Source organism: Ochotona curzoniae, unplaced genomic scaffold (assembly GCF_017591425.1).
Source record: "Ochotona curzoniae isolate NIBS_2020 unplaced genomic scaffold, NIBS_Ocur_1.0 contig_2723, whole genome shotgun sequence".
Classification (NCBI taxonomy): Eukaryota; Metazoa; Chordata; class Mammalia; order Lagomorpha; family Ochotonidae; genus Ochotona; species Ochotona curzoniae.
Genome location: NW_024465573.1, coordinates 20,465,459 through 20,481,260, shown reverse-complemented (window position 1 = coordinate 20,481,260; position 15,802 = coordinate 20,465,459). Strand labels below are relative to the sequence as shown.

General features: G+C 44.8%; 1 pseudogene; it reads left to right on the top strand.

Annotated features, from left to right (window-relative positions):
• Positions 1 to 3,345: 3,345 nt before the first annotated feature.
• LOC121153979 lies at positions 3,346 to 15,684 on the top strand (annotated as a pseudogene).
• The last annotated feature ends 118 nt before the right edge of the window (positions 15,685 to 15,802 follow it).

Sequence of the window (15,802 nt, the reverse complement as noted above, 5' to 3'; positions counted from 1 at the left end):
TGCCCCCTACCCTGGTTTGCCAGTATGTGTAGCAGACTAGTCCAGTCTGTCCCACATCCCATTCAGCTCTCATACATGTCAATGGGCATTGAAGCCTAGTCCCATCTAACCAGCTCCACTATCCAGCCCACACAGATGCTGTTGGGTGCCTTTCTGTCTGGCCACCCCTGCTCCTGTCCTGGTTTCCATGCCCTCCAGTGGAAGTGGTAACCCAAGAGGAAGGAGCCCACGATTTCCCTCCTAGGCCACTCCCACTCCCGGATTATACACTCTCCAGGTGATTGTGTGGTTTGACCTGATAGAATTAGCCCCCAGTGCCAGCTTCTGCCAAGCTCTGTTTCTGAATCTCATCTTAAAAGCTTGCCATATCTGTGTCTATGTTATTATTCCAAAAGCAGGACTCCTTGTTCACCAACTATTTAGTAATCTGCTTTAGGATCTTTTGTCCAATTGATTTCAGTCACATTGGTCTCAAATAACAACGGATGCTTTGCTTTTTGGGAAACGAGGGCCCTCGCTCATCTCAGGACTGTGTAATGTGATTTAGAGATTGTATCTGCAGTTTCTTTGATTTGTGAGTCCCACGAGATATCCTCCTTCTGGCTCTAGCATTGGGACATCATCTGAAGCCTGGGGTCCCCGGGCCCTGCCATCTCCCTGCTTATCTTGGGCTTCATATTCTTCTTAGCTGCATTTGTTCTCTCCTCTTCAGGCTGAAGATAATTCTCCGTGTTGGAGAATATGGGTGTAAAGTAATGCTGGAGAGCTTCAGCTTTCTTTCCGTCACTTTGCAAACATCGCATCATCAGCTCCAAGCATACATAGCCTTTCTGCTTCCTTACACTGACTCTCCTCTTCGCCCCACAAATGTCTTAAAAAGAAACATTACCATATTCTGGGCTTTGCACTTCCTGACACTACCTTGCTATATTGAGGCCATTTTTACAATTTTGCATACGAAGGGGCTGTTTCTGTATCACCTTGTAGAAGCATTGTTGGTTTCTTGATTTTTAGTATATTATTGTGTTTTCTGACATGGTCAGAATTTCTTTCCATTTTGAAGGCCTCCTCCTTTTCCATCTAGTTTGCCTTCTCGCTGATAGTCTTTGGCTATGAGATCATTTCTGGCATTTTTCTGTGCTCTTTGAAACATGCTTCCCTAAAGCCAGAGCCTATGCATAGGCCATGCTGTTTCTTTTCTGGTCCTGTGGTGAATGTTGTGGTTACTCCCTGGTATTTTGAATCTAAAGATTCTCCTGTTTGACTTTCTGATCTACAGTTATTAGCAAAGCAATTAAGCTCATTGGTGGGCCTGGCGTGGTAGCCTAGTGGTTGAAGTTCTCGCCTTGCATGCACCAGGATCCCATATGGGTGCCGGTTTTTATCCCAGCAGTTCCACTTCCCATCCAGCTCCCTGCTTGTGGCCTGGGAAAGCAGTCGAGGATGTCCAAAGCCTTGGGACTCTGACCCTGCGTGAGAGATCCGAAAGAGGCTCCTGACTCTTGGCTCTGGATCAGCACAGCACTGGCCATTGTGATCACGTGGGGAGTGAATCATCAGAAGGAAGATTTTCTTCTTTGTCTCTTCTCCTCTCTGTGTATCTGACTTTCTAATAAAATTAAGATTAATGTTTAAGGAAAAAAAAAAAGAAAAAAGAAACAACACTGATGAGGCTCGGCTTTGTCACACGGAAGTTTGAACTCCTTTCTGCAATGTCTGCATTCCCCCATCAGCGTGCCAGTTCAAGTCCCCTGTCCTCCACCTGTGCTCTGCCACTTGGGGGCAGCAGATAATGGCTCCTGTAGTTGAGTCTCTGCTGCCCACACAGGGGACCAAGGTTCAATTCCTGACTCCTGACTTTGACCTGGTTGAGTCCTGGTTGTTAGGAGCAGTTAGGGAGGGAACTAGAGGATGGAAGATCTCTGTCTGTCTCTCTCTGCTTTGTTCCCTCTCTTTTTAAGTAGATGAAACAAGTAAGAAGACATGAAAAACGCACTAGACATTCTGGTATTTAGTCAAGTAGGACCGTTAGCCAGCTTAGGAGCTGAAACTCTGCACATCCCTGTGTCAGCTTCTTGTTCCTCTTTGCTCAGCGTGGCTGCATGGTGCTGTAGTATGTGCACCTGGCAGTAACTGCTTTTCTGTTTGTCTTCACTACAATCCTTGTTTTTTTTTTTCCCACAAGTTTTTTTTTTAAATTATTTGAGTTTATGGTTATTGAACTTTAGATCTTGTGAACGTTTTTAAAAATCAAAGGGGTGTCATTGTGACTATTCTTTTTTAAAAATTTTTATTATTTTCTTATTGATTAGATTGCATTATGTGACACTGTCTCATAGGCTCTGGGATTCCCACACCCCTCCCCATACTCTCCCCCATGGTGGATTCCTCCACCTTGTTGCAGTACAAGTGCCTTGTTGTTTGCCTGTCACTTCATCAACCTGTGAGGATTTCAACCTGGGGCCTTTGAGAGTTCAACAGAAATTGAACTTACTGGCTTGTTTTGTCTTTTTCATGATGGCTGCCAGCAAAGCAGTTAGCAAGGAAAGAGTTCAGGAACAGAAGTAGACTTGTATAGTAGTTCTTTATTTTAAGTCAAATCAACAGGTTGGTGCTGTAGCGCAGTGGGTAGAGTGCTGCCTGCAATGCTGGCATCTCACGTGGGTGCTGGTTCTTGTCCTTGCTTTTTCACGTCCAGTCTAGCTCCCTGTGAATGCCTAGGAAGCGCAGCACAAGATGGCCTGAGTGTTGGGGTTCTGACATCCATGTGGGAGCCCCAAGACAACCCTAGCTGTGGGGGTTGGGGGCCATCTGGGAGTGAGCCAACAGGTGGAATAGCTCTTTGTCTTCTCCCTTTCTCTCTCTGTAACTCTAATTTTCAAATCAATCAATCAGTTTTTTAAAAATTCAGAACACAAGTCACAGTTTTGTTGAGAGATATTGCAAGACTGCCTGGCTTCTGAACCATGGGCCCACCGTCTCAGGGTACCTGGGGTTTGGCTTATTTGACTGACAGTCCAGTTCTTTGAAAGTTTGTCTCCAGTTATGATAAGGTGACTTTTAAATGAAATAGACAGTTTTCCAAAATAGCCAGTTTTCTCCACTTTTCTGGACAGTTTATTGTGTGGTTTTACTATCATGAAGGGTTTTCTGTTTGATTATATTTTGATGACTACAATGGAGCAGTTGGTCAGTGGCAGGGTTTAAGTAGCATTGCATTTTTAAAAAAATAATTTTCATTTTATTTGAGAGGCAGAGAGAAAATATGATCCCAAGAACACTCCTGTGTGAGAGTGTTGTCCCCATTTACAGAGAAGTACATGAGGCAGAGAGAGGTTAAGTGCCATGACCGAGAACACCCAGCAGGTAAGAGCAGAGCCAGGGTCCCTGCCCAGGCTTGGTTTGCTTCCAGATCTGGAGTTCCTTCCGTTGTCCTCATGGGGAGTCCTCACTCAGGAGCACTTCTGCCTTTCCAAATGTGTGTGTTCTGGGTGCTGCAATGAGATACCATAGGTGGCTTCAAAGCAGATGTCACATGGCTCTGGAGACCACCAGTTCCAAATCCAGGCCTCTGCAGGGTTGGTTTCCTACTGAGGGCTGAGAGAAAAAGATCTCTTCCAGGCCTGTCTTCGTGGCTTACAAGTGTTCATCTTCCTGCGTCTTCCCATGTTCTTCCCTGTGTGTGACTCTGTCCAAATTTCTTCTTTTCTTAAGTCACATTGAACTGGGACTCTCCTTAATGACCTTTGAACTTGAACCTCTATAAACAACAAAATAAGGTCATAGTCTGAGGCCTTGGAGTTAAGACTTCAGCCAGTGAATTGAGGTGAGGGGTGTGGTGGGGGAGAAGCAAGATTCAACTCACGTCCTCCCAAAAACCTACAAGTCACACACTCCACCAGCTGTTTTTCAGGTACTTGATTTGCATAGTCGGGTCCCTTTCCATTTCCCCTCGTCTGGATTCTGTTTTATCTGTTAACTAACAGACATGAATGTAGATCCTTTTGGAGTGGACATGCTCACTTGTGTGAGCTTCAGGTCAATAAAGCATTCACTGGGCTCTAATTTAATTAGCCACATTACTGGGGCAGCTGCTAGGTAAGGTGGATTTGCAGACTGGCAGAGCTCATGGCTGACCCCAGGCAGCCCCAGGGCAGCCCCAGGCCTCAGAGGCTCCTGTTGTGGCAGAAGAGGGAAGCAGAAGGACTCATAGGAGTTTCTCTCCTGGATGTGTATTTTGACATGAAAGGGGAACTAGGGTCAAAGTCAGCTCTGCAGCTTTCCTTCTTTCCTCTGGCCACATACCAGTTTCGTCTCCTCCATGAGTTGAAGTCTCCCCCAATTCCCTTCATTGCAGAACCTGTATGGCTTTTTCACTGTGTTCCCATGGCTTCCACCTCGCTCATGCAACCTGGCGGTGGTTATCTCTTAAGTACTCCCTGTCCCCTGCCCCTCAGCCCAGAGCCTGAACTCCTCTTGTTCCTAGGAGAACTTGCCTTACAAAACTGTTGCCCTTAGATCTGTGAGCATCAGCCCTGCAGAGGAGGAGGGAGCTCTAGGTTTATGGTCATTTTTGCCTCTGCTGCCAGAGTGGTAATGGATCAAATGGAGCTAGAAGTCCCTGGTTCCTTTGTCTCAGAATAGTGGTACAGACGGAGTGAACTTGAAGGAGCTGCCATGCACAGGCTAATGTAAACATGTGGGCACTGATGATTTGTGTCTGTGTTGTATTTTGTTGTTTCTGTGTTCTTGCCTGTGTGTGTCTGATTAGACTGGGGGGATTCCAAGAAAACGTAGTACCTTGTGCAACACCTGGTCCTATACTAGCTGCAATCTGGCATCATTAATATTTGGGGTGACTGATGGCAGCCAAGCTTGGAGAATACAGAAGAGACCAGCGGATGAGGAGTGGGTATCAAAGAAGGTTGCTTATGGAGAGAGGAACTTATTCCTACCGAGTCACAAAAGGTTTACATTCGTGTCAGTCAAAAACATTGATTGAAGGTATCAAGACAGCTTTAACTGACCTAGAGCAGATGCTTGAGAAAGTATTTTTAATTAGCCATATGATCAATTTTTCCTTGATGTTCCTTTGCGTCTTCATTAAAGTAGATGACAGATGATCTATGTGTCCAGTATTGACACCATCAGCTTGCTGTGTGGGGAATTGCTCTCTTGGTCTCTAGTTAGATGAGGATTTCACAAGTTTAAGTCTTTGGATACAAATCTGAATGGGTCCCAAAGTAAGTGGCTTTTTTTTTTAAGATTTATTTTTATTTATTGGAAAATCAGATATACAGAGAGGAAAATCTTCTGTCCCATGGCTCACTCCCCAAGTGAGCACAACGGCTGATGCTATGCTGATCCGAAGCCAGGATCCAGGAAGTTCTTGCGGGTGCAGGGTCCCAAGACTTTGGGCTGTCCTCGACTGCTTTCCCAGGCCACAAGCAGGGAGCTGGATGGGAAGTGGAGCTGCTGGGATTAGAACCGGCGCCCATATGGGATCCCGGTGCGTTCAAGGCAAGGACTTTAGCTGCTCGACCACGCCGCCGGGCCCGAAAGTAAGTGGCTTTTAAACAAAGTGAAAAACTACCTTAAAAAAATGAGAAATTTGAGTTGGGAATAGGGCAGTAGACTTGATAGCATGCAAACCGCAAACTTGCTATTTTGTCTCTGAGCTTGAGAAAACAGTCCAGACAAGGAATAGTTCTTTTTGTAGGCTTAGAAATCATTTCCTCGAAGACAACTTGGGTCATCTTTTGTCCTGAATATTTTTTTAAATTAATTTATTTATTTTTCACATTATTATTGCTATCATTTTACGATACAGTTCCATCTTCCCTTATCCCCTCTCTAGTTCCCCCCCCCCCCCCCCAGTTCCTTTATATCATTACTAACATATAGTTCTTCATACTCAGTCATATGTTCATCATTGCGGGCATGGACAATGGCAGAGAGTCCAGAATCCTATTGTCAAAATATAATATAAACAGTTTCACTGTAAGTCCATCTTTGTCTGGAAACAGAGATGCCGACCACACTGCATCCTCACATCTGGTTGTTAGTCTCCATTACATAACTACTGTACATTCCCTTAAATGAAAAGTCATGATACAGAATCAACAATAGAAAGAAAAGTAGAAATTTACAATGCCATGAAGTTAAATGATATGTTACTAGATATGACAGTCTCCATTACACAACTACTATACCTTTCCTTAAATGAAGAGCCACAAAACAAAATCAACTTCCGGAAGAAAAAAGAAATTAACAACCCCAAGAAGTTAAACAACATGCTATTAAATGTATAACATGTAGCTGAAGAAGTGAAAATCAAGAACCTTCTTGAAGAAAATGATGCCACTGCATGATCTTTGAGTCATTGAATGATTTAATCAGAAGAAAGTGTTTTGCAGAGATGAAACCAACAGAAAACAACAAAACCCATGTGATATAGTTTCCGCTGATCTTTGTTGGAGTGTGTCTCCTCCCAACAATAAACAGATGGGTTTTGTTTTTTAATCCAGTCTACTAATCTATGATGTTTGATTGAGTTTAAGCAATTTACATTCAGAGTTAAATATACATAGGTGGTACTTTGGTCCTGTCATTTTAGGAATGGGTTGTTCATTGACTTAGTCTTCTGTTGTCATTTTACTGGGATGTTCTTCCTGTTTGCCTTTGGTTTTGGTTTTGGTGCTATTCCTCTTCTCTGTCAAGAGAACATCTTGAAGTATCATTTGTAGAGCAGGTTTGGAAGAGGCAAATTCTTTTAGCTTTTCTTTACTCTGGAAGAATTTTATTTCATTTTCAAAGATGAATGAAAGCTTTGCAGGATATGTTATCCTAGGCCGACAATTCTTTTCTTTTAGAATCTGGAATATGTCATTGCATTCTCTTCTTGCCAGTAGAGTTTCTTGTGAGAGATCTCCTGTGAGCTTAATTGGCATTCCTTTATATGTCAATTGATGTTTTTCACGTGCACATTTAAGGATCTTTTCCTTATGTTCAATTGAAGAGAGCTTGATAATCATATGTCTTGGTGAAGATCGCTTTTGATCAAGCCTGTTGGGAGTTCTGTGTCCCTCCTGGATCTTGTTTCCCAATTCTTTCTCCAGATTAGGGAAATTTTCCTTTATTATTTCATTAAATACATTTGCAAACTCAGCTTCTCTTTCTGCACCTTCCGGGACTCCCATAACTCTTATATTTGGCCTCTTAATAGTGTCTTTCAATTCTTGAATACTTTTTTTGGCCTGATCCAGCTCTACTTCCAGCTTTTTGTTTACTTCCCCCTGGTGATAGGAGATATCTGCCAATTCTGAGATTTTTTCTTCTGCTTGCTTCATTCTATTTTGGAGACTCTCCACTGTACTTGTAATTTGCTCTACTGTGTTCTTAATTTCTGATATTCCAGTCTTGATTTGCTTTACTGCTTCCTTAAATTCTTTGAACTCTTGCATTAACTTCTCATTTTTGACCAGAATCTTTAAAATGAGTCTTATGGATTCTGTGTCCCCCATTTTCTCAATGTCTTCCTCAGTTAACTCTGAGGTTGACGTAGGGTTTTGCTCCTTTGCAGGAGAGTTTTCAGTAATATTCATTGTGCCTTTGTCTCTTTTGGTCTTGATCATCGTACTTCTGGTTAGCAGAGTCTTCTTCTTGGGGCAGGTTTCTAAGCTGTGTCACCCACAGGTCTACAATGCGATTTTACTTATTGCAGTTGGCACACAACTTTTGCTTGCCGCCACTTGTGCCACAACCTCCAGCGAGTTCCAACTCTGGCTTCTTATGTCAGATATCCACCGTGGTCTCCACAGCCCCAGCTCTTGGCTCACCACTCTCCACCTCCTGTGATACTGTGCTGAGGCTGCACTGTTGTCTCTGCAACCTTTCTCCCTCTTCTGGTTGGAGTGGGTTCCAGGATTAAAGAAACACCAGGTGTACTATCTAGTTAGGTTGTTGGTGGCGCTGATCTTGTCAGAACTTGTTGGATGTTAGGTCTGGGTGCCACACGGACCTGTTTTGACCGGTACGATGCCACAGTCGGTATTATTTTCCTGTGGGACCTCAGCGAGTTCTCGCGAGCTCAGCACATGCGCAGTTCACTGTTGTCCCCTGCAGTCCCAAAGCTATTGCCACAAAATGCGCAAAATGGTGCCCGACGTGCTACCACAACAGTTCTTGATCTGCTGACTGTCAGATCCGAGGGTTACCCAGACCTGCCCTGGGTGGAACCCGTAGAATGCCACGTCGTTGCAGTTCCCCGAGTCAGAAATGAGCTCACTCTCTCTCATCACATGCTCAGTCCTTTCCCTTGCCCTTTTCTCCTTACGCAAAATGGCGCCCAGTTCAGCTCTAGGGGGCTGACTGGGCTATGAAATCCTCACTGTTCTCGCACTGCCCCCCTGGGATCTGCTGCTCTGTCTCTGCTCCTGGTCAAATCAAACGGACCAGCAGTGCGGACAGTTCCCCATCTGGGTTCTCCTCCCAAGCTCCCAGTGAAAGTCCCTTCCCACCTGGTTGCTGGTGGAGTTTCAGCTGCTGGTGGAGTTTAGATCGCTGTGCTGGAATATCATTTACTACAACACCACACTGCTATGCCCGCTGCTTTCCTGTGTCTGTCAGCCTCCAGGTACCCCCTGCTGTTGTTCTGTCCTTTCGTATTTCCTGAAATATGTCCTCTCTGCTTCATTCTGGTTAAATGCTTCTCTGTCCGTTTAAATGTGTCCTTACCCTATTCTGCCATCTTGATTCCTGTCCTGAATATTTGAACAAGGGAAGGTTTGCACTCCCTTTCCCCCTGGGAAACTGTGCCGGTGCAGGGAGGGAGCAGACTGCTTTCCCAACCCTCGTGCTGTGTAGTAGCCATCACTCCTGGAGCAGGATCATCACAGCTCAAGGACAGAACGGAGCCTTTTTCTCTTTTCCTTTCTTTCTTTTTCCTTCCTTTTCTTTTAGTTTGAAGACTATGATGTGCCAATTATTGACAAGGTTTGAAGAATTAATATAGCAGCAGAAGTTACTCCAAATTTGGGATATTAGTGAAGAACTTTTGGGGTAGATTGGAAAGGAGTTTTCTGAGGAAAGGACATTCTAGGCTGAGAGCACAGCCTAGACAACAGCCTAGGAATAGGAGTGCATGGAATACTAGTTGAGGAATATTCTTGGTCTTTTTAGTTGGATTGTAGGGTAAGGGGAAGAAAGGTTGCAATCAAATATGAGGCCAAAAAGAATGGTTTAGAATGGGACCATGAACTACACTGGAAAATCCACCTAAAGAATTGGAATCTGATCCTACTGGCAAAGCAGAGTCAGTGAGGTTCTCATAATGAGCAGAGTAGCCTGGTCTGACCTTTAGTGAAGAGGAAACCCTAGCCATGTGGAGGATGGGTGGTGTGGGGGAGAGAAGGGAGGCAGGGAGATCGTTTAAAAGGCAAGGGATGATAAGAGTCTGGTAAAAGGTAGTGGGGCAGAATTTTCCTGATTGGGCAGGGTGGCAAGGGAAGAAATAAAACAGATTGACTTGTGCCTGTGTTGACTGAATGACCGATTAAGTAGATCCTTACAGAACACTTGCTGTGTGCCAGAAACTGTGTGGTAGAGCTGACAGGGGTCTCCCTGCTCTTGATTTACCAGTGAGTGAGGAAGCAAAGATTAACCCTCCCCATGTGCTGTGATGTTATCCATGTTCTGCCAGAGGGCTCAGCATTGCAGGGGCTGAAAGCATCATCAAGAGAAGGCAAAGAAATATTGAACCTGGGTCATTTTTTAAATTTATTTTTTATTGGAAAGAGTTTACAGAGAGAAGGAGAGACAGAGAGAAAGATCTTCCATCTGCTGATTCACTTTCCAAGTGGCTGTAATGGCTGGAGCTGTGCTGATCCAAAGCCAGGAGCCAGAAGCTTCTTCCAGGTCTCCCATGTGGGTGCAGGACCCCAAGGCTTTGGGCCGTCCTTGACTGCTTTCCCAGGCCACAAGGAGAATATTGAATGGGAAGTGGAGCAACCGGGACACAAACTGGTACCCATATGAGATTCTGGTGCATGCAAGGAAAGGACTACTAGGCTACTGTGCCAGGTCCTTTTTCTTTTCTTTTCTTTTTTTTTCTTTCTTTCCATTGGAAAAACAGAATCACAGAGAAGAAAGAAAGATCTTTACCCTCCAAGTGGCTTCAACAGCTGGAGCTGAGCCAATCTGAAGCCAGGATCAGGAGCTTTCTTGGGATTTGCCACGTGTGTGCAGGGTCTCAAGGCTCTGGGCCATCCTCAACTACTTTCCCGGGCCACAAACAGGGAGTTGGATGGAAAGTGGAACAACCAGGACATCAACCGGAGCCCATATGGGATCCTGGTGCATGCAAGGTGAGGATTTAGCCATTAGGCCATTGCATTGGGTCATGACCCTGGATCTTAAAGGATGATGACCATGTCCTGGGTCACCTATTAAAAATGGTGGCCATTGCTTTGGGGACTAGAGCTGATTTAAAAAGTTTTATTTTTATTATTATTTTTTTTATTTGAAAGGCAGGATTTCAGAGAAAGAAGTAAAGATTGAGTATCTTTCCATGTTCTGGTTCACTCCCCAGATGGCTACAATGGCTGGAGCTGGGGCAGTCTGAAGCTGGGAGCCAGTAGCTTCCTCTGGGTTTCCCACATAAGTGCAGGGACCCTAGGCTGTGCCACCACCCTGGCTTCTAGAACTGATCTTTACAATTGCTCCAATGGCTCTGCCTGATCTGACTTCCAGTCTGCTCACCTGCTAATCTCCTCATTGTTCTCCTAATTGGTTCCTTTCAGCCCCTTGGGGCACCATTCTGTCCTTACACTGGAAGATTACCTGCTGTCCCAGATTCCAGCTGAAGCTGACTTCCTTGTGGGGTCTTCACTCTTCAGACTCTTGAAACTTCGGTACATGCTCCGGTAGCAGCCTGCACCTGCTTTTCCCATCATTTGATCACAGTTGTAAATCTGCATCTAGCACAGTCTTTTTATTCATATATGTCCTCCCACTAACTCTCTTTAGGGTAAAAGCTGTTTATGGTCTGTTTTTGCTTACTATGTGTCTTCAGTGTTTTCTCAGTGCTTGGCACATATTGCATCCAGTAAATTGACTGGTGGATTCAAATAATTTCTTAGAGAAGAAAAGACATTTTAAACATAGGGAAGCATGAGTCAAAGGTATGTGATATATTATATTTTATATTCTATTCTACTCTATAAACTCTAGTAAGAAATGATTCCATTATGGGAGGGAGGGCTAAAGGTGAGGACAAAAGATGAGGCTGGCCTTGTAGGATTGTTAGCTAAGCAGCCATGTGCTGGGTTAGTATCCCATCCTGGAGTATCGGTTTGAGTTCCAGCTGTTGTGTTTCCAATTCAGCATTTATGCAGTATTCCTGGGAGGGCAACAGAGAATGGCCCATGTGCCTGGGTCTCTGTCACCTACAATTGAGATATAGATGGATATCCTGGCTCTTGACTTCATCTGGACTTGGCTCTAGCTGTTGTGGTCATTTGGGAAGAGAATCAGTGGATGAGTTTATTCTTTGTCTCTTCCCTCCTCCCAGCTCCCCATGCCCTGCCTTTTAAGTAAATAAATAAATCTTAAAAATAGAAAGATGAGATCAGAAAAGTATTGGATAAACTTGGAAAGAACTTTTGAGCCATGCCAAAAACACCCTGTTTTCAAATTGTTGGCTTGCGAGCCAGACTATGAACTCCTGGAAGACTAGGGCCCTGTCTGTCTGTCTTGTTCACTTAAATTAATGAATCTAGAACAATGTCTGGCGCCAGTGAGGAACCAATAAATACTTGCAGAGTGGATGAATGAGCAAATAAATGAATCCTTTCATTGTCGTAGCTATGGGGAGCCATGAAGCATATTAAGTGTGTTTGTTTACTCTTGGGAAAAGAGAAGGGTCTGTTTCCATTTATTTCATGCTTCTGTACTGATAGTTGAATGTCTGGATTCACTTAAAGGGAATGGAGTGAAAATACAGACTGATGAGGATGGAGTAGACTGGAGGCAAGAGATGATTTGGTCAGCTGTTGAGTAATTCCAGGAAAGACGCTGGCAGATGTCCGGGACAGTGTCTGAAGATAGAAGAGGGAATCGATTTGAGAAAGCTATGTTGAGTTACTCAATGGAAGGTGAGGAAGTGGGAACCGGCTGTGATGATGCCAAGGTGCTCATGATTTCTGCTTGCTAATTCTGTTTGCCAAGGAAGATTCAGCGATGTATCTCTGAGTCTTGCTGGGGAATGGAGGAGAGGAGTGAAGGAGCCTGAATGAGAACCACTGCCAAGCCCTCATTCCCCTTCTGAGGAGGCTGCCCTTGACACTTCCCCTGAGGGTACCCTGTTTCAGACTGGCCAGAAAACCAAGTCATTCGGGAAAAGCAGCCAATTATCATATGAGGTCACGTTGCCTTTCTTTTTCTCTTAAATACACTTTCACCAGTTCTTTGAATTCAGAACAAGGAAAATGGCAGTAGCTACTCAAGCTTTCTTTCTTGCCTATTGGTATACAATAATGATCTGGAATAAGTTAACTGGATTTAACAGTTTCCTAATTTTCACTCCCTAAAAGATTTTTGTTATTAGACTTTGGAATCATTCACTTGTGTTTGAGAAAATTGCTCTCCAGGAGCTGGGTGAAAAGAGGTGTGGGGGTGCTCTTCAGTTGGTTGTGGACTAGCAGTAGAGAGTCTAATGGCTTGAACCAATCCAGGGTGGGATAATCCAAACCAAATTGAGAGAGGATGCATTTGAAAAAAACCTGGGGATATTATGGCTATGGATGAACCTTGTTAGAGACTAGATGACGATGAAGAAAGATGCATTTAAAAAATATTTATTTATTTATTTAAAAGGCAGAGTCACACAGACAGAGGGAAAGACAGAGAGAAGAGAGATCTTCCATCTGCTTGTTCATTCCCCAAATGGCTGCAGCTGTCAGGGCTGGGCCAGCCTGAAGTCAGGAGCTTCTTCCAGATCTCCCATTGTGGGTTCAGGGGCCCAGTGACTTGACCATTTTCCCCTCTTTTCCCAAGCACATTAGCAGGTAGCTGGATCTGAAGTGGAGCAGCTGGGGCTTGAACCAGTGCTCATATAGAATGTGTAATTGACAGAGATGCGGCCAAAGGAGAGAATGGAATGCGACAGTCTTAAGTCCAGCATTTCCTTGGATCAGCACTGTCTCTTCACCCGGATCACCCGCCTTTCCTTCTCCATGAGGTGGGGGCTGGAGAAGTAGCAATATTGCAAAGAACTGATTTACATGATCCTGGAACTCTAAGCAGATCTAAAGACCAGAGGGCATGCATCCAGGAAGCAAAGTGTTGGAGGAGACATCAGTCCATTAGACAAAGCCTGACATTGTGCTTTGGCAGAAAGGAAGGGAAGATCACAGACAGTAGGAAACTCTGTAAGAACTGGCCAGAGCTGAGTCCACACATGGAATTTCCCCTCACAGAACCTACCCGTGCAGTGAGCAGGTGACTTCTGCAGCATGTGGGAGTTGGGGGAGCCCTGGGCCGGAGGTCAGAAGGTCTGGACTTGGATTGCCTTCAACTTCCTGTGGCTTGTTCCTCTCTGGTGGCCTCAGCTTTTTGTTCCTGTAAGAGAGGTGATGGAGTCTGTGGTCTCTTTCAACAGAATGTGCAAATCTGTATAAAAGCAGAATGTGGCATTTCCATCTGGATGGAGGAGAAAGCCATCAGTATGATCTGTGTGAAGATGCCCTGGTTCCACTTGAGGACTGTTGAGAAAGACCCTCAATGTTTCTGAGACTTTGCAACCGAAGAAGGAAAAGCAGCAACAAGGATTTCAAAGATCCATGACCTGGGGCTCATGCTGTGACACTAGTAGGTCAGCAGGAGAGGGCAGGAAGCAGGACTACCTCAGGATTATCAGGTTGAGGTTGCAGCAGCAGGGTGGCTAGGGTGCAAATACAGACTTTCAGGACCCCAGTCAGAGGGGTTATCCTCCAAGATGTTTCTGAGAAAGCACCCAGGACACAATTCAAGAGGGCATAACTCTGGGTATCCAAGAGCCAATGTTTCACATAGGACCAAGTACCTAATTCAGTTCTGCCATCCAGGCTCCCACTGTCTTCACTCTTGAGGTGAGGATTGCTGCCAGGGCAAACCAAAATAGCTCACTTGGGATGGAAGCAAGTAATCTTGAGGGGGGGAAAAAAAGGGCTTCTTGAGTAGCCAAGAAGCCAGAAAGAGGCCAGCCCCAATTCAACTAGAATCTTGAGAAGTTCAGAGCTTGTTTCGGTTTTCTACAGCTCAGGATTCCCCTGTAATTAGCTGCCCACTGTTGCCACGGCACCAGAGTCATCTCTCACAGTGCTGGAGCACAACTTGTAGCGAACTCAGGGCATGCTGGCTGCCTTTTGTCACAATTGGCAACTTCTCTTAGAGAAGTTTGGGGATATGCCAGCCAGGGGGACAGAGAGCAGAGAATGCCCTGCTCAGAAATTTCCTTTTCCTTTTAGTCATCACCTTCTCTACTGAGGAAAAGAAAGGCATTGGAGGAGTAAAAATGATCTTTTTAGCTTGTCTTGCAAGGATATTTTGATCCATTTGTTGTTTTGTTTTACCACTGCTTATTGATGATCTACCACAAGAATTATCAGTGCTATACAACCAGCTATTTCGGATTGTGATTTTCAGCACATTGTAGCATTGCATTTATATAGTATCCTTATCATGGTGACCTCCTGTGGGAGCCATAGGATGGTCAAATGTGGGTAGCCAAATGTTTAATTGCTCATGTGATACCCTCCAGAACTCTCTTACTTCCACTACGCAACATCCCTGAGTGGAGGTTGCTCTGTTGATGTGGGTTCTTCATTTAGATTAAGCAGAGAAAAATCCCCAGTAAGCCAGCTACCTGCAATGCAGGAATTTCATGAGTGCCAGTTGGAGTCTGTGCTAATGTATCTGGGAAAACAACAGAAGAAAATCTGAGCACTTGGGCTCCTGCCATCTATGTGGGAGACCTGAATAAAGTTCCAGGATCTTGGCTCCCCAGTCCTGGCCATAAGCACCAGTCGTTAAGATCATTGGAGGAGCTTTTTGGTTTTTGGCTGAGGAAACCAGGTGCAACTTTTTTTCAGTCATCCCTAATCCGGGTTTATCTGACACCAGTTGCCTTCACCAAGCCACCCAAGTTTGACCCCAACAAGATTAGAGTCATGTACCTTCAGTGCACCAGTGGCGAGTTGGGAGCCACAACTGCCCTAGCCCCCTGCGTCTGTCTTCAAAGAAGATGGGTGATGACATCGCCAAGGCCACAGGTAATAACTAGAAGGGCCTGCAGATCAGGGTGAAACTGACCACCAAGAACTGACAGATGCAGATGGAGGTGGTGCCTTCGGCCTCGGCCCTGATCATCAAGGCTCTCAAGGAGCCACCCAGGGCCTGGGAGAAGCAGAACGTCAAACATAGCGGGGACATCACATGTAATGAGGTTATCAATGTATCCCGGCAGATGTGCCACTGATCTTTAGCCAGAGAACTCTCTGGAACCATCAAAGAGATCCTGGGAACTGCCCAGTCTGTGGGCTGCAACACTGATAGCTTCTACCCACATGACACCATAGATGATATCAACAGTGATAATGTGGAATACCTGGCTAGCTAAGAAGAGAAAATGTTTCAATAAAGGGTCATCTGACTACAAAAAAGAAAAAAAAGATTCTTGGGGGAATTAACCAGTAGATGGACGATTCTTAGTAACTCTGCCTTTCAAATAAGTAAGTCCTTGCTATGCACCTGGTAATGCTAGACC